At 41.9% G+C, this 19980-nt stretch overlaps 1 long non-coding RNA gene across 1 annotated transcript in view; it reads right to left on the bottom strand.

Moving 5' to 3' along the window:
- Positions 1-19980, bottom strand: part of LOC306663560 — a 185512-nt gene that overhangs the window by 106663 nt on the left and 58869 nt on the right. The gene's annotated exons all lie outside the window — the stretch shown is intronic.

Raw genomic sequence — 19980 nt, 5'->3', positions numbered from 1 at the left:
CAATGACCATTTGGATGTAAACACCAATTGTTGAGGAGGCTCGCTAAAGGTTAAGGTCACATGGCAACTTTTGAGCTGTTTCGTTTTTCTTCTTTCTTTTTTTTCTTTTTTTTTTTTTTTTTCCTGATGAGTATCGGGTTCTGAACCCAGGGGAACTCAACCACTCAACCGCTGAGCCACATCCCTAGACCAATTTTGTATTTTATTAGGTACAGGGTCTCACTGAGTTGCTTAGCACCTCGCTTTTTGCTGAGGCTGGCTTTGAACTCTCAGTCCACCTGCCTCAGCCTCTGGAGCTGCTGGGATTAAAGGTGTGAGCTATTGTACCCACCTTGAGCTGGTTCCTAGGTGAGTTGTCTGGAGAGCTAACCCAGGAGCAGGAGAGATCTGGTGCAAAAAAAGAAAAAAAGAAAAAAACCTCTTTGAGGCCTCACGGAGAGATCCGGCAGGGCAGCCATGGAGGGGGCGAGGGAGGACAGACCAGGAATAGCCTGGTTCCCACATGTGGAGGTTTGAGCAGCGGGGCAGTGGAGCACTGCCCTACTGGGAGTATGTGAAGCAGCAAGCACATGTGTCGGTGCCTTAGAAATCTACCTGGCAGTAATGTGGATAATGGATTGGTCCAGGGAGAGGCTGCAGGCTGGCCAGGCGTTGTGCCAAATGACATGCCAAGTTGGTAGGAACAACACAAGTGAAAAGCCCACATCCAGTTTCAGATTCTCTAGGAAACTCATTGAATCGGCTCAGTAATTGTCTCTTCTTTGGCCAGACAGAAAAGCTTCCCACTCCTTCTGTGACTTACAGATTTGCTCTACCCAGTTACATCCAAATGCCCTGTGGTAGAACTCAAAGAATGGCCAACAGCTAGTCTGACAAAAAAGGGTGAGGGAGCTGAGATCCACTGAGTGAGTGAAGGATTTGCTTCAAGCTGGTAGAGAGCTAAGTAGAAGACAAATCCATTGCCTCTTACCCCATGCATCCAGAGCGATACTATCCTGGCAGACTTTGACTCCAGCCCCAAGCCCTCCACACACACATCACCCTTCCCCAGCTGAACCTGCCAGAGTCTTTTATTTGGGTGGAGGGAAGGGGGCCCGCAGAAGCTCAGATCACAGGGATTTGAGGCAAACAGTCCCTGCAGTGCAACCTAATACTTGTCTGGTGCCTTTTGCTGCAGTCAGCTTTGTTCTGGTCTGGTGAAGAGGTGACCAAGGCTGAACAGGTGTAGACAGTATTTTAGCTGGGGCCTAACAGATGTCCCCATGTAGACACAAAAAATGGATTGGACAACCCAGATTTTTAATTGCTGTGTCTGCTTGGTTATGTGCTTGTTAAAGGGCTGAAGATTTCTGCAGTGTGTCTTAAGACTGTTGTCCCTAAGGAGTGGCTGAAGCAATACAGACCGAGCTAGGTGCTTCATGGATCCAGAGCTGACATCTTGGACCTGACTGCTTCCCTGGAGAGGCATGTCAGGTAAACACAAACCGGTGCCCTTTTTTCAGTGTTGGGATTTGACTGAAGCCAAAATAGACACCCCAGATCCATGGTCTTAGTTTTTGCAGCTTGAACTAAAGCCATTTAAAAAATCATTCAGCTTGTGAAAGTGTCAGAAAGGCACCTCCAATTTCAAACACTGGTACATTCTGCTTGAGGGAAAGGGGTAAGGGGAATTTAAGAGAACTCTTTAGTAACAAAATAACATGATTAAGAGCCTAATCCTTTTCCTGGCTTAGCACTATGACAGCTGGGTGTTTGGACTCAGTAACCCTTAGAAACCCACATCTCATGCTTGTCTTAAAACCAGGTGGTAACGTGTCTCTCATATAGAAGAGGATGGAAGGGAGCACATTTATTGATTGGGACTGCCAGACAGATGGGGATCTTCAATATTCCATTTAGAGTATTGTGTATCCTTAGTTCTAACCCCTCCCCGACCCCCAGAGATGCCTGGAGGTAGAACACAGTTGACCTCAACAGAGGGTTAGGGCTGAACTGATGTGCATTAAATGTGGCTGGGCAGAAAAATGTGCAGATGTCCCCTAGTAAATGGAAATGAAATTTGAGTAAATTAAGGGAGGTAGCAGAGCGGTGGGGGAGAAGGGTCTCCATCCCCCTCTGCAAACACACACACACACACACACACACACACACACACACACACACATTTGCACACAAAAATACTATCACCTTTTTTTTTTTTTTTCTCTTGGTGCCTCATACCAAACATGTTAGAAAGGTCAGAACCCATGTCTGCTGAAGGTGGTCCCTTTAGAAGCACTGTCACCCTTTTCCTCATGAAACAGGGGTCCCACCCTAATCACTTTCTGGTCAAAAGTGAGCTGTGCCCAGAAGTGGGAACCAAAGCATTTGCAGAGGAGCCTGGACCCCATAGCCCACTGACGCTGGCTGAGGGGCTAACGACGTTTTTATTCTTCCTAATCACCATCAGATAGAAGACTCTCTTGAGAATCATTAACGCCATCCCCAGCCAAGTCATCGGCCCTGCTAATGGGCTGCAATGATGGTCCAAATAAGGGGAAGCTAATGAAAGAGAAAAGTAGGTAACCACAAAATCAGAAGGATTTTTTTCACTGATGGCTTTCAGAAAGAAAAAAAAAAAAAAAACCCAAAGGTGACATTGAATACTAGACCAAATGCCAAGATACCAACACTGAAGAAATTTGACCAGGATTCCCAAAGGTTTCTAGGATGGGGAACATGATGAAAAATTAGTCTGGGGGCCAATCTTTGTTTCTTGGGCATAATAACAACTGCTCTGACCATGTAATGGGGAGGTGAGAGGATGGACTGATCTCAGCCCAACTTAACATCAGTTCTGTGGTGTGGACACTGAATGTTTTGCAAATCCATCCTAAGTCAACAAAAAATTATGAATTTCAATAATCAAACTAAGGTTTATTTCATTAAAAAAAAAATGAAAAGTGGAAAGGGGAGAAAGCAGGGCTTCCAGCTGTCAATAACAGCCACATTTTGCATTTGTCACATTTTACAATGTGCAAACAATCTTGAGCATTATATTCTTTGATCCTCATAGCAACCTTGTAGGATGGGCAGCACATACGTGATCATCCCCATTTTTCACAAATCAAAGTTTGGAAAGGTGAAACCTTCTGAAGCACTGATCAACATAAAAATGTAGTCATGTTTCCAAAACCTGTGTGTTGACATCATCCCCACAGCTCTCTCAGGGACACCTCAGGTTACACAATTACTTTACTTCACTGAAGGGAAAGAGCCTCCTACAGCATTTCCCAGGGGAGATGGTCACAACAATAAAGTCCTCAAAATAAAGGCTAGGCACACACAATCTATTTTAAGAGCATTGTGCTCTAATATTTTTCCATCATTAAAGAAACATCTCTTCCTTCCTGTGCCGTCTGCAGAGCCTGCTGCCAACAGCGTTATTGGAAACTGTCAGCAAAGCAGGGAGAGCTGAAAACTCAGTGGCCTCCCTTCTGAGGGAACACTCGCCACTGCGGAAGCAAGGGACCGCCTCTGCGGAAGAAAAAGGATGCGGGCCTCAGGTTTGATAGCTGCTTCATCCAACCCTTGAAGCACAGATCGCATAGACATTTAAGAGGCTTAGATGAAACGTGAGTGAAGATGAATGCCATATACCTACAAGAGTGAAGAATTTGCCCAGGCTTCTTTTCACAGAAAACTGAAATAAAGTTATTGGGAAAGGAAGAGATGTGTAAGAATTATCCACCATTGTCTTTTCTCATCGGCTCCACTGGCCACTTTGGCACTGTGGGCACCAACAGTGGGACTGGACTTTGTTGCCAATGTCAGTGGCTGGATGATTTCGTGGAGCGTCTGGAAAAACCTTTCAAGTGACAGAAGGCAGAGATTGCCTCCGCTTGGGCGCGAGTCTTGTCATAATCACTGCCCCCATGCTCCATGTTGCTACCCCTACAGACTCGCCCTCCTTAAAGAGCTGTGAGAGCAGGAGAGGCAGGTAGACTCCCCTGGAGGGAGCGACGCCCCCGCCAGGTGCCACGTGGAGCTGCTCTAGGGCACTCTAAAGAAACCAGCATCTCCCACTTGCCCCCCACCCAGGTGACTTCAAATCCCACTCAGAAGGAGAGGAAAATAAACATTCTTCTTTGAGCCTCACTGTCCTCTTTCTGTTTTGTGGGTAGGTGATTATTTGCTTGTTTAACAATTAAAGCCCTGTTCCCAGTCTGCAAAACTCTTTCTCAGTACACAAATGTGCTTTTTAGTAAATAGGAAAGCTTGGTTGCAATCAACTATGGTAGCTCTGGTATAAAATATATAAGTAATTCCAACTGCCTTGCAATCCTATTTACTTAATTATGTACTCCATAAAAGCAACAACTTTGAAACAATTAACTTTCCCTGATCCAAAAGGTCAGAGTCAATTACTGGTTAATTTTGAAAAAGAAGTTATCTATTCTGAAGTGTGGATTGCAATTGCTATCATTCTTCCGATGACCTGCCTTTTCCTTTCTTGGGGACAAGTGTGTGTGTATGTGTGTGAGAAACAAAACTGTTTGTTGAAGGTTGACGTAGGTGTTGGCTGATTTGAATTCTTATTGGTATTTAATTTTAAGGACCAAAGATGTATTCCCCTCTGATTCCAGGGTAAAGGGAGGGCCTGAGATCATATTTCTTGCTTGGGGAGAAAAGATAATGTGTTAGACTTATATGTATGAATAGAAACAGGTAAATAGTCATATTTCCTTCTGACTTTGTAATTTAAACAGTGCAAGTCAGTAGGGAAGGGCTGTAATTGGAGCCAAAGTAAGTGAGGTGAAAATTACTAGGTGTTGGAGCATCTGCATCTCATTTTAATTAGGTGACTATAATAGCAAGATCAAAAACTTTTCCTTGTCACTCAATCTGTTGGGCTTTCTAATCAAGAAACCAAAAGGATCATTTTTTTGTCCTCTGGAAAGAGTGGCCTAAAACAATCCCCTCTAATTACTTGGCCAGAACAGCAGATAGATCTGGGTTCAGACACATGGTTCCGTGTGTGGGGTGGGGAGATGGTGCTATGAGGGAGAAGTGCTCCAGACCAACCCCACAAAGACCAGCTCCTACAGACTCTCAAGGACAGACATTCTCAATGTGGCAACTTGGAATTTTCTCCTCTCATAAGACAAAGCAGTTTAGAAGGGCATGCATCCCATTGTGCGTTTGTGGGCCTGGGTTCTAGTTTAAACAGTTATCACTATATTGTGGGTCATCATTTGGGGCAGTCATTCAACCCTTGGCACCACATTTTCCCCATATGCAAAATAGATTACTGACACCTGCCCTGTTCACCTCACAGGAATGTGTAAAAGTCAGATGAGGCAAATGTTTCACTAGTGTTTGCAAAACTCTAAACTCCACTATGTCCCTCTTCTCCAGCTGGTGTAGAAAATAAGATCCCAGTCATCTAAATGATCAAAGTAAATGACTTTGACTTCCCATCCTGCTGGTAATAAAGATGTCTCTCTCTCTTTTTTTTTTTTTTTTTTTTTTTTGTCTCCCCTAACTACTCCTATCTGTCAACAAAAGCAACTGGTGGGGCCTGGTTAAACAGCCCTGACTGGACTGATAAAGAGTTCTGGCTCTTTTTCACTATGTGGTCATCTCAGCCACATGTTGCTCACATTGAGGCCTGGGAGCTGGAAACCCTGTAATGCTGTCCTTCTTGTCCATTCCCAGATGGGTGGTCTGGAGAGAACTACTCACTGAATTCTGCCTCTCCTGACACCTGGGGGTGATTCCTGATTGCTTGACCCAAATTGCTGCCTTTGGGTAGGGTGTCCAGGCCTTAAGAAGGGGGCCCAGAATGCACTGCAGAGAATTTACCTGTTAATTTGCTTGCTGCCTTTGGTCTATGAAACTTATACTCATGGATCCCAGCACACAATGCCTGTGGCGCTGGCTTGCCTGTCTGTTTTGGCAACTTGCTCTTTGAGCTGATACTCTTACAGTCATTTCCCCTAAATACATCTGCAGTGCTGCCCTGTCCAGGCCCAACATGTTTCCATTCTCAGCTGCAGATGGCTTAGATAAAGTACTGCTTGTCCAACCCCAAGACTCTCCCTATGTCCTGACCCAAGAGTTGGTGATATTCCTTTCAAGGGAAAATTCTATTGTAACTATAAAGCATTATACAAAAATATAAGAGTTGTTATTGTATATTTCATGATGTTGATGTTGAACCCCTTCCTTTCAAAGAACAACAAATCAAGACATGAGAGTTTGCTGAATTGTGCACTGCTTATTTGTGGCAGGTCTGGGAACAAAAAGTAGGTGTCTCAATTCTTAATTCATTGCATAAGATCATGCTTTATTAAAGAATTGTATTAACTTCTGAAAAATAAGTATCCCCAGAACACAGGCTGAAAAAAAGAGACTGATCTCACTTTCATGTAAAAGCTTGAAAGCACATGGTCCAGGGTTGGCGGGGTAACCTTTCAGTCTTCAATGTATGGCTTCACCTTCAGATTCACGCTTGTTTAGTTGTGCCAATTTCTCAGTGACTAGGAAGGCCAAGGAAGGAGTGAGTGCAGCTCATACAGTCATTTTTAAGAGCTAATTCCAGCAGTGGCATGGAACACTTTAACTCACATTCCACAGGCAGGAACATAACCCGAGGGCCACCTTGAACAACAAGGCATGCAGAAATTTACATTTCAGGACCTTGTGCTCTGCTAAAACTCAGGAATGTGTATTATTTTTTTTTTTTAAAGAAGAAAGATGAAGAATTAAATGTAATACCTGAAACTGTGAACATCCTAGAAGAAAACATTGTGATAAAGCTCCTCAACACCTCCACATTAGTTGTGTCTGTGACTTTTTGATAAGATACTAAAAATGGAGGCAACAAAAGCAAAAATAAATCAGACTATATCAAACTTCTTTGCTTCAGTATAACAGATCCAACAATGTGATGCAAAGCCAACCTACACAATGGCAGGAAATATTTGCAAACTTTATATCTGATAAGGGGTTATTATCCAAAATGTGTAAGAAATTTACAAAATTAAGAGTAAAAACAATTAAAAAACCAAATTACCTGATATTAATAATAGCAAAGGATATTAATAGACATCTTCCCAAAGAAGACATACATAAAGTCAATTGTGTTTGGAAAGTTGCTAAACATCCCTGACCATCAGAGAATTCTAGTCAAAGTCACAACATCACCTCATACCCCTGACAATGGCTATTATGACAAAGATATGAAATGGTAAGTCTTCATGAGGATATGGAAAAGGGAACACTTATATACTGCTGGTAAAATTGTAAATTGGAAAGCAAAATAGAGGATCCTCAAAAAGTTAAAAATGGAATTAGCAATACTGGGAATGTAGCTTAGTGGTAGAATGCTTGCCTACCATGTGCAAGGCCCTGGGTTCAATTCCCTGCAAAAATAAATAAATAAACAACAAACTCCCATTCCATCCAAAAGTCCCACTTCTGAGTAGAAATGTAAGGAAAAGGAAATCAATATGATTAAGAGATATCTGTACCCCTACTTTTATTGCAGTATTTCCCCCAAATAGCCAAGACATGGAAATAACCTAATTGTCTATCAAAGGATGAAATGTATTGCATACACACACAGTGGAATACTATTTAGCTATAAAAAGAAGTAAATTTTGTTACTTGAAACAACATGGATGAACTAGAGAACATTTTATTAACTAAGATAAGCTGGACATAGAAAAAAGAAAGACTACATGAGCTCACTTATATGTGGAATGTAAAAGAACCAAACTGAACTCACAGAAGCAGAGAGGAGAATGGTAATTGCCAGGGGATAGGGGATAGGGGATAGGGGACATGTAAACATATTGGTCAAACATCAGTTATGACCAAATTCTGGAACTCTAAGGTGATGGATGGCTAAATTGTTTTTTGTAATTATTATACATTGTATACATGTCATAATCACATTGTATACCTGGAATATATTCTATCTTTATTCATCAATTAAATATTTTAAATAACAATTTTTAATATTTTAAAAATAAGGAAGAATGAATATTGCAGGAAGTCAGCAATCTGTCACACTCTGTGCACATGAGTTCATGTAAATCTTATTGCATATTGGGAATACATTACAGCAACACTCATGGCACATGCTACATCAACACCTTGTTTAGACCTCCTGCCTCGACCAAGCCTTCCTGAGCCCCTGGCCATGTTGTGCTCTTTTCTCTTCTCCCAAATCATCCTGTGCATAAAGTTTTCTAATACCTACGGTAAAGTTTTACTTCCATATTAAACTGTAAGCAAATCAAGGGCAGCAGCTTTATCTTTTTCATTTTTATAAGTCTACATTGAGTTGTAGGTACATAATAAATCATTTGCTAAATGGAGTTACCATTATCAGACATAACATAGCAAGGGTGAGTCTCCATGCACCAAAGAAACAAAATTACTGCAAGAGGTTGCCATAGATGTTATAATAGTTGTAGCATAAATTGCATGTTGACCAGCTGCCAGGCACTGAGCTAGGTGTTTCTCAGGTACACAGTCATTTAATCCTCACAAGAATCCTATCAGGTAGATACCCTTCATTATTTCCATTTGACAGATGAGGAAATAGAAATACAAAAAAATAAAGGACTTTCCCATGCTCACTAAACTAGTAATTGGTGGATCCAGAGAATACATTTGGGTGACCCTGTAACCAGTGCTTTTAGTCATATTGTCTTATTAGATGAGTTGAGATGGGAACTCTTTTCAAAAGTGATCAAGAGGGCCTATCAGGAACTAAGAGATAGCCAATAATCACTATAGTAATCCAAGTGATTGGTGACATGAGGGATGGGAGTCAGACTAATCCCTCGACAAAATTCTTTCAGTTATACATAGTAACCATGAGTAGTCAATCCCACAAATACTCCCTATGTGTGCACCCACCTCAATACTGCCAAGATGCTCATCCTGTTTCCCAAAGGGCTTTAACATATGAGATAGAGTTAGTAGTTGCAATTTTAAGCACTTAAACAATTTTCAAAACCCTCAACTTTGGTCCTTACCAGATCCTACCCCAGTGTACCTGCCAGTACCTCAGTCATTCACAAAACCATAATAACAACTGAATATGCAATGATAGGGGACGATAAGACCCAAGACAGCAATGTGGGCATCAGGGACTATGACCTGAGTGACACTAGGGACACATACCCTCATCAGCTCTGAGGTCTAAGCACATGCTGGCAGATCTTGGCAGAGACAGAGACAGAGAGATTTCTCAGTTAATGTAGTGCTATGTAAGTGCTGATAAGAATCTCCTAAAACTATTTTAGGAGATTTTTTAAAATGCAACTTGGGTATATTGAGGAGAAAAGACTCATGATTTGGAAGGGGAAAAGACAACAAGATTTGATTTCACGGACGCTTCAGAAATAATGGCATAATCTTATCCGTTTTCAGCAAATACAATCTGAAGCACTCAACCTCCGATAAAGGTGTATCACCCTTAGTGCAGCAAACTGCAGATTAAGCTTTTTTTTTAATGCTTTTCAAATTGCCTGTGAAGCAACCTTTTATGAGATATGATGGTTCAAACAATTTTGCAAAGAACAGAAGACAAAGAATACATTTTTACGCTGAACTGGTTTCCTAGGAAACACTGAAAAAATGTAATACGATATCTCTTAGAGGTAGTTCAAGGACCGGGGCTCCTCTCTACTTATTTAATTTTTTGGAATGGTGTTTAATATCTGCCTCTTCCTCTCCCTGCAGTGGAAGCCCAGGAGGTCTGAACAAACTCTCTTGTACCCAGAAGCCTGAGTGTCCTCTCCTTAATTGACTGCCTGTTCTACACAAAGAAAAATATTTGATCCAAGTTGAACTTTCATTACTCTCTGGAGTAATTTGAAGTAAGAAATTAAAGAAATAGAATTTAAGCCTTTTGCTCTATCATTAAAAAAAGATCCCATAATCCCAACTAAGAAATAAAGAAAAAACATAAGCTAATCCACTCTTTTTCAAATTATGTCTAAATTAATCTGTCTCAAGGTCTTCAAATACCATTTCAGCTTTATTTTTACTTTGGCTCTTCATCCATCTCTGTGATGTGCTGGCATATGTAGGCTGACAGAATGGTGCCCGAATTAGCAGGCTTACACATTTCCCAAGTTCATGCACAAGATCACCACGGTCTAGAGGTGGCAGAGAAGTTCATGATGAGGGTTGGGAGAATCTGCATGGCAGGAACCTTCCAAGGAGCACAAGGTTGTTTACAATGACACCTCTACTGGCCCTAATTTCCATTGTTCATTGTTGGTGCCAAGAGGAAATCAAAAAGGAACATCTGGGCTGTGTGGGAAGGAGTCAAATTTTATTTTAAAATAAATAATTCATCAGAGTTTCAAGTTTCACATATTCACAAAAATTTGGGATGAAAAGCGCAATGTTGGTATAAAGAAATTCGGAGTCTTTTTGCAGGTGGGTGAGGGTGGGAGATCTGAAGCTCGTCACCCTGAGGTACCTTCAGCCCACCTCCCCTGCGACCCAGAGACTGTCGCAGACTGAGAGGATGGTTGTTGATGGCGGGTGCCCTCCTACAGTCTGTTCACCACGGACCTCCTTCCTGGCTTCACAGACAGTGAGTCCAGGTAAACAGGACATTTGGGGAAGAAACCTCCTCCAGCTGAAAATAGGACCATTGTTTTTCATCTGGGATGTTTGAGGAAGGGACTTGGTGTGAGAGTCTGTAAGATCTTCAAAGCACATGGAGCCACATTTTAGATGGAATACTATGTACACCAGGAGGGAAAGGAACCCAGAATTTGAATTCTGTCACAAAGACAAAAACTGTGAGATAAAAGAATGTTGACACACACAAGGGTTATCCTGAATCCTTCCTAGGACCCAGGCTTATGCTTAAAGGACACCGCATCTCCTGGAGGGGACTCCACTACTCCATTCTACACATGTTTAATGAAGGTTGAGTAGGACGTGAATGAACAGATGGTCCTCATCTGAAGAAAATTCAAGTTTGAAAGCAGCGTGTAGAAAATAAGGAGAAGGAACAAGTCTATCCCTCACCCTGCCTTGACCTCATAGAGGGAGGTGATGAACGGAGGATGCATCAAAAAAACCCTCAAGTGACAGTCAACATTTGGATGCCATGTTTTCTTGCTGCTGCTTCTTTTTTTTTTTTTTTTTTTTTTTTTTAAATAACATCATTCTGTTTTCCTCTTGAAGAGTTAATGCCTCCTTTGTAATGACTTGATGGCACCTACCATCAGGTAAGAATGCTTTCCTTCCCCTTACCAAGTGGTAGGCAGGTGACCCAAGAAAAATCAAACCAAGTGTTCTTCTCAGAAGGGAGAAGGGAGTTTCTCAGTGATTGAACTCATTCTTGACAACTCAATGGATGTGCCCTCCAAAGCCAAGGCCCAGGCTTCACAGCTGGAGGGCACGCTGGATATCGAGACAATAAATGCTGATATTTAACAAGGACTTGGGTAAGTACAGTTTGAGAGCGAAAGCATATATTGGTACACAAGGAGGGTAAATTGGAAATGGAAATCATTGTATGAGCCCTCCACATAAAACAGGCAGAGATACAAGCAGCATCATTCAGCAGGGACATCCTGGAAGACCTTAGTGGGCATGGTGATTTGTGGTGGTTTTTACCCAATGTTCGTGGATCATGGAGCACTGGGCCATCTGGGCAAAGGATAAAACTTGGGGACCAAACTAACAAAACATATAGTTAAGATTTATTTGGTTACAAACAATAGAAACTCACTCAGATCAGTTAAAATAAGTACAAAGGGAATTTGTAGTCAGGATGTGGGGAGATCTCAAATAGCCTGATGCCAGAGTTCATGGGGCTTTTCATGCAGGAAGTCAAGAAGCAGGGTACTTTGTGATCTCCTTGGGCCACTTGGCCTCTGGGGTCCTGTTCAGTCCCAGAGAGACTATAGCTCTCTTTGCACATGGGGCTAAAGCAGCTATTCCAAAAAGTTTTCAAAGTATATTGCTTCCAGGTTCAAACACCTGGCAGAGATTGCCAACATCTCTGTGTCTCAGCCTTAGGATGTGGGAATACAGTCCAGGTTGGGGTCTATAGTCAATAGGACCTATGTTGGAGGCCTGGCAATCATCTGCCTAAGCAGACCCCTGCAGTTACAGGGGTCTTTCTGGAGCCTCCTGCAGTTACAGGTATTACCGGCCTTCTGAAGAATTTCTCAGGTGCCATCTAAAGGCAACAGAGAAAGTATAGTCTGACTCAAGAACTGAATAACTACCATGCATAAGTTGGATAGTTTGGAAAAGTTAATTGAACTTTCTCAGTCTCAATTTCCTCATAAAAAAAAAAAAACAAAAAAACAAAAAAAAGAGATTCTTTTGGGCAGAAATACTTCATTTAAATAATTTAAGAAAGGTGCCCAGCACACTCTGGTTTTCCCAAATGCTGGTTTTTCACCTTGCCTTGTCAGGGTGATCAGAAGACAAGGATGTTTTCCTGTCCTGTCACAAGATCCTGGGAAACAGAGCTCATGCAGGTAGCACTGGATTTTCATTAGCTTTTCTGAAGGTTCTGGCTGTAAACACAAATTCACTGAGCTTGCTTTAACATCCAGACTTGGCATATAAGACCATTAGTCTGAGTGACAGTGCTGTAAGCAGTCTCTGGGACCTGAATGTGTTTAAACAAACATGACATTCTACATGGCTAATGTGACTCAATAGGTGCTCTATGTATTTTTATGCTTTAATGGTAAAATTAAAATATATTTTTCCCAGAATATCAGAGCACCAGCTGTCAGGTGAAGAGGAAAAATCTCAATATGTGAATTGTATTCATAGACAAGAGGATGTGGACGCTTGAGTGCAGAGGATAGGGAATGGAGTTTTAATAAAATATAGAGTCTTTCCCCTTGGTTAAGTCTCACTCTCACTGTTTTTGGTGTTACATTGAAAAGAATTGTGGCATAATTCTAGTGGCCAAAACCAAATGTATTTTCCCAAAATGTCTGTTGGAAAATCTAAAATTGATTTAGTCAGCAAACATTCTTTGCACAGCATGCTTGATGTGCTGTTCTAGGGGCTGGAAAAATGAACAAGTTGAAAGATAAATAGAATGCAGCGGGCCATGTGCTCTAACCTGTTATGTGTGACTCAGTGGAACCAGAGGAGGACCCCTCCCCAGACTGTGGGGCTGGAGGGGGCTTTGAGAAGGCTGCTTAGAGGAGGGGGTCTGACACTGTATCTTAAAGGATTATATAGGAATTAGCCTAAGGAGTGGAACTGGTGGTTGGGTTTGGGGGTGGAGTAGCACACAAGGAATAATCCATGAGAAAAAAAGATAATGTACGTACATAGAAGGATGTAAGAATGTGTGAGTACTTAATTTTCAAGTCTGAGATGGACACATTCTTAAGGTCTCTGAAGTCAGCATACTTTATACACTCAATATCTATATATAATGTTGTTTTTCCCAGGGTGGCTCCCTCACACACACTGCTACACTAGCACACACACACAACTAGCACACACACACCACACACACACACACAGGACCACTGTCGACAATTTGACATGTGTCCTTACATACTTTATATTTTGAAGGATTTTTTAAATATATTTTTTTTAATTGTTGATGAGTCTTTATTTTATTTATTTTATGTGGTGCTTAGAATCAAACCTAGGGCCCCACACATGCCAGGCAAGTGCTCTACCACTAAGTCACAACCCCAGCCCCAGGATCTTTAAAAATATAAGATCTGTCTCTATTTCCACTAACCACACATGGCTAATCATTTAACATTAGCCAGATAACCAAGTTAATAGTAATATTATCTTTCAAATATTATCAATATCATAAATATGTAGCATCATGTATTTAGTTGTTCCCATGTCCATAAGACTCAATAGACTTTTAAAATCTGACCTATATCTTTACAAACTAACATTATGTTTATATACTACGTTCCCAGGAATTGGATTACTATGACAATATATAGTCATTAACATATTTATATAGTTATTTATGTATTTCAATATTAACCTTTTGAAGTTTGCCCAATCTTGTGGGTTAAAAAAGCTCATTGTTGGGGCTGGAGTTGTGGCTCAGTGATAGAACACTCGCATGACACATGTGAGGCCTTGGTTTCCATCCTTGGCAGCACATAAACATGGAATAAAAGTATTGTATCCACCCACAACTAAAAATATGCATATTAAAAAAGTGCATTGTTTTCGTTTCCATGTTCCTGAATATTAGTGAAGTTAAGCAACTTTTCATTTGCTTAGGAAAACAGAAAGCAAATGTTTTCTCTATTTCCATGCACTTTCTCCATTTTCTTAAATTATTGTCATATGTGCACAAAACACACCTTTAATCTTTCTGCATTCTTAGCTGATACAACCCTGTCTATTAAATGAAGCCAGCTTCCCCACTGTCTTGCAGTGACTGTGATCACTTTGAATTCCATCAATTCAGTTGAGCTAACTCTGTTTTCCAGAATTCCCTTTCTTGTATGGTTTCAGGTTAGGGATGGTACAAGAAAATTCTGGAAAGTGGAGCTGGTCATGATGATGCACACCTGTAATCCCAGCTACTCCAGGTTTGAGGCAGGAAGATCTCAAGTTTGAGGCCACCATAGGTAATTTAGTGAGCCCGTCTAAAACAAAATCAAGAAAGATCTAGGGGTATCACTCAGTGGTGAAAAAAATCTGGAAAATCTGGAAGATAGTTGTGACACAGTAGTCTTTATGCCTCGAAGGTCACTGGAAGGTGCAAGGTGCTGTTGCCAGCTCGTATACGTCATCAGTCTGGAGCAGTGCCCAATGTCTGCTGTTCCTTCAAGTTCCCTGAGTCCTAGGCCTGGTGTGTGTACGGCTCTGTAGCTGACCCACAGCATCAAGGTTGGAAGAGAAGAGAAACAGAAGCAGGTTCCTCAGGGATTCAAATTTGTTGGTTCTCCTGAGTTTGTCCTTCCTCACCAACTTCAGTCAGTCTTCTTGACGGCTGGCTAGACTGACCAATGGGTCTCAGGCCCTAAGATTACAAGCAACAGCCCTACATAGATTTCTCCATGAGCTCTCACCACTCAATGAGGTCTAAGTCCTATAGTAAGTCCTCGACATCAAGGTTTCTCAGCCTCATCACTGTTTGCTTTATATTTTCTTGCAGTGCTGGGAATTTAACCCAAGGGTACTCTACCACTGAACTACATGTCCAGCCATTTTTATTTTTGAGACAATATTTCATTAGGTTGCAGAGGTTAGCCTAGAACATGTGATTCTCCTGCCTCAGCTTTTCAAATAGCTGAGATTACAGGCATGCATTACTGTGCCCAGTTCTGCCTCATCCCCATTAACTTTTGGGGTCTGTCTGTTCTTTGTTGCAGTGGTTGTTTTCCTGTGCATTATATATATTTGAAGTATCCCTGTCTCTTTTCATTAGACCTTCCCCCTAGCTATATCTTAAAACAACAACATGTCTCCACACATTTCCAAATGCACCTGGGAGACAAAATCATCTCCACTGAGAATTTGAGAACTCCTACTCTATGTATTAATAGTGATTTCGCTTCTGTGATTGAGCCCTGAGTGATATTATCACCTTACTATATATTACATTTCCAGATTTGTTTAGCTCCCCTTCCTTATTTGATTCCTTTGATCAATTTGTGTATTCTTGTATCTACTTCTTTTAATTAAAAGCAGGTAGTTTCAAAGCAGGAAAGCAAAACTGCCATACGTTCTTCTAACATCCCCTTGGCATTCCTCGCATATTTATTCATCCATATAACAACATCCTCTTTGAACCATCTGTAAATAATAGGTTTTTAAACTGGAGTCCCTGACATCCTTAAGATTGTATGTAAAATTGTGTGTGTCAAGAAATTAGGTATATGAGCTCTGAATCTCAACATCTCTCTAATTACTATACCTTTCAGAATCTCCTGCTGCATTAGTCAGCATTCCACTGCTGTGACAAAATGCCTGAAATGAACAACTTATAATGATTAAGACATTTGGGCTCATGGTTTCAGAGGTTTTAGTCCATGGTCTCTTGGCCCTCTTGCTTTTGGATCTGTGGCAAGACAATACCTCATGGCAGCGGATGCATGGTAGTGCAAAGCTATTGCCTCATGGCAGCCCAGGAAGCAGAAAGAGAGGAAGGGGATGGGAAAACAATATCACCTTCAAGGTTATGTCCTCAGTGATCTCACTTCCTTCAACTAGCCCTCACATCCTAAAGGTTCTACCACCTCCCAGCACACCAGCACTGCAGTCTGAAAACCAAAGCTTCAATACATGGCCTTTGGGGGACCTTTAAGATCCAAACCATAACCTCTCCCTTAGGGTCTCAAAGCACCTGGCAGACAAACTGCGGTGGTCTATGTATGATGTAGATGATCTTAGTGCATGCACATAATTGCATCCCTGAAATTTGTGAGAGACCCCTGGAGAAGGGCATAAGAAAAAGACTCTACCTATGCACCGCCCCCCACCTCAGGGTTATATAAAAAGAAACCTAGACCTTGTTAATTCCTGAATGTGACCCAGAACCCAGGTTGTGCATCTGAGGGGGCCAGGAGCACATACCCACATACTGAAAGAGAAACTTCTTGCTTCAGCAGGCAGAAAAGCACCACAAGAGCATCATATCATATGCTCATTTCTCATTTATTATTTATACCCCACCTGCTTCCAAAAGGATGTGACATAGCTTTCACTTTAAAAGCACAGATATGAAAAAATAATACCAACTCTGAAACTAATGTCAGAAGGCAAGAGCCAAGAAGGAGAAGAAGCAGTAGGGGGAAGGAGTCTGTAGAATAATTATTCCAGAAAGCATTGACTTTCCTCTGAACTTCCTGTCCTCTTTGAAAAAAAAAAGAGAGGAAGAACATACAATGGCATGTAGTTGTCTTTAGCTAATAACCGGAAGCAGATCATCAGGAGAGGCATTAACAACCTCCAAGGAACTCTAACCCCTTTGGCCAACAGAGCCAGGCAAGGAAAGAATACTGTGAGTTGCTCTAAATATCTTGTCTCTGCAAAAGTCATTGCCTGCTTTAAAAAATTTCTAATTATCTGGTGTCCCAAGGAAAGTTGCCCTTGCAGAGTTGTTCATTTTGCTCATCATATTTTCTGGGCATCAGCTTTGACCAGACTTGGAGCTAAAGGTTTAAAAAAGAATAAGAACCTTGTGTCCCCTTCAGTTGGATGGGGAAGGCAGACATGAGAGCATAGTTAAATGAACCGTGATGGGATCCCAGCAGAGGGACGGGCAATGTGAATTAAAGCACAGAAAAGACCCACGAACTTTGCCTGGGAGAGATGCCAGTGCATAAAAGACCAGGATGGAGGAGAGTGAGCACCCAGCTGAAGACTCCATTTGTGCAAAAAAAAAAAAAAACAGAGGACTGGGTGAGCTAGCAAGAAGCAGGTGACATGCATGGAGTATGGAGTGCATGGTCCTGGTGGAACAAGTGGAAACCTGAAAATTTGGCTACAGTTAAATCATGAAGAATTTTTTACATAATGCCAAAGAATCTGGGCTTTGACATGGGAGCCAAAAAAGATTTCTAAGCAGGGAATGATGAACTCAGATCCTGGGTTTTGTGTATTTACTTAAGATCCTCAAATCCATACCTAGAAGTCTTATGTAGAGGCTAGAATTGGTCAACGAATCCTCACCTTGAGCAACCCAGAGCTTGAAAAAAAAAAAAAAAAGGCACTTCAGACAAGCCCAGTGTTCTTTTGCAAAGCAGAACTGCATGCCCTTCCTCATCTTAAACAGATAATGAGGGACTCTGCACAGCAACCCTCCTTAGACACAGCCAAGAAGAGAAGTAAAGTCAGCAGTAGGGGGCTGCTTCCAAGAATAAATCTAGGAGTTTGCGGAGGGAAAAAAAAAAAGCCAAGACACATTTTTGAGTCATCTAAAAATACATTCGGTGGTGAAGGACACATAGGTACTTTCTGCTTCTCTGTGTGGTTAAAAGAACAAAAAGTGGCCTGCTCCCATTAGTGCAAATGATGAAAGTGGATTTCTAGTGGAACAAAGAGCCCAGGGCAGCACATCAGAATTAAGAGCAGGGGCTCAGAATGAATTGGGTACCAAGGACAGTGATTTCAGACAGAGCCCGATGTTTTGTGGGGGATGTCACAAGAACTATACCTGTTCTAAATATTGTGGGGGTAGGGCAGCCAGGAAGGGGCAAGAAGTTGATGCTTTGCTGTCCAGCTCTGCAGAAAGAAAAATGGGGCCCTGACCTCACTCAACCTCTGACAGTCACCCAATATCCTTCTCCTCACTGCCCAGGCTCCACAGACTCTTGATCCAATTCATGGTCCTTCGCAGGGCCTTCCGCTATGAAAGTTTGCTCCTTAAATGTGTGCTAAGCCTAAAGAATTCAGTAGAAAAGGAAATATTCTCATAGTTTGAACACAGAAGTGATTTATGATGCCAGAAACCCTGCAGTAGGAGTGGGCTGAAATCCAGCCAAGACACTTCCATGTCACAACTACCAAGGCCTCGCTCTGCAGATCCTCAGCATTAATCCTGACCCTGCTGTCTGATATAGTAAGTGCTTCCATAGGGCTGCATGATGTCATAAGTTTGTTTGTTTGCCTTTTAAAAGCCAGCAGTGATTTATTTTCCCTCTACTCAATCTGAGAACCAATCTTTTATAGTTTCCCATGGCTTTTATGACTTCCCTACAAACTCTCTCAGGATAGTGTCACCTATGGGCACTTAACACCTCAGATCTCCCAGAATCCCTAGTGGAGATCCTCCTCAGAGTTTTAAACTCAGCTAGTAAAGCCTGGATTGCTCCATCCTTGGAGTTTGCCTCCTTTACTCTCACTCCATTTGGACGGGGATTCCTAGGTAGCTAGATCTCCACACCTGACCTGTTCCCTCTGTGTCCTTTCTGAGGCCTATATAACCATCTGTTATGGTTTGGGTCTGTGATGTCCTCCCCAGCATGGTTCCTAGGGTAGCAAGGTTCAGGGTAGAACTTTTAGGCAATGATTAAGGCTTTGACCTCATCAGTGGATGGATTAATCCATTCATAGCTGAATGGATTATGGGGTAGTAATCACAAGCAGGTGAGGTGTGGCTGGAGGGAGTGTGTCACTGGTGAATGTGGCCTTGGGGACTATACCTGTGCCTGACTCCTTTTAGTTGTTTTCTCTCTCTGCTCTCCTGCTTCCATGAGCTGAACATCTTTCCTCTGTCACACTGTTCCACCATGATGTTTCTACCATGAGGCAAAATAAATTTTTCTTCTAATTTGTTCATGTCAGGTATTTTGGTCACAGCAATGCAAAGCTGAATAATATACCATCCAACAAAGTACCCACCCCCACTTTTATTCTCCTTTACATTAGTTAGTAGGACAAAAATCTATACTAACTTGGAAGAATATGGACATTCTAAGAAAAGGAAGTCTTGGGAAAGACTATTTCAGACAAGGTGGGCTTTGGGATGGTGTGAGCATGCTCCTAGAGAAATGGGCAGCATCAGTAAACACTTCTGGCATATCACAGGGTCTCCCTGCAGTTCTGCCCATAGGCTTCACCAAGGGGACCATCAAAGGACTGAGGGTCACCCTTGACATGTGGTGTCTGCATGAAGTGTCCGACTCACTGCATGGCCAGAAGGAAAGACTGCTATGATGTCTGACCACGCCCTTCTCTGCACCTTCCTGAAGGTGATGCTATACAGCGGAACTGGTTACTGTGCTGGCAGCATACCTTGCCCTGACTGTGCACAGTGGAGAACAAACTGGAGGACCCAGGAGGAAGCTTTCTCCTCATTCCCTGGGAAGAAGGCTCTGGCTCCTGGTTATTCTTCTCTGAGAGAGAAGCAGGAAAACTAGGTGAAGTACAATGAAACTAATAAGCTTCAAGCTTCAAGACCCAATATTTCCAGTTTCACACTACATAAACATTCATTTCTACACATAATTCCATGTTGTTATGTTACATGCTTTTCATAAA

This window comes from Sciurus vulgaris (assembly GCF_902686455.1).
Source record: "Sciurus vulgaris genome assembly, chromosome: 6".
NCBI classification, from domain to species: Eukaryota; Metazoa; Chordata; class Mammalia; order Rodentia; family Sciuridae; genus Sciurus; species Sciurus vulgaris.
This window is presented reverse-complemented; position numbering and strand designations above follow the sequence as displayed.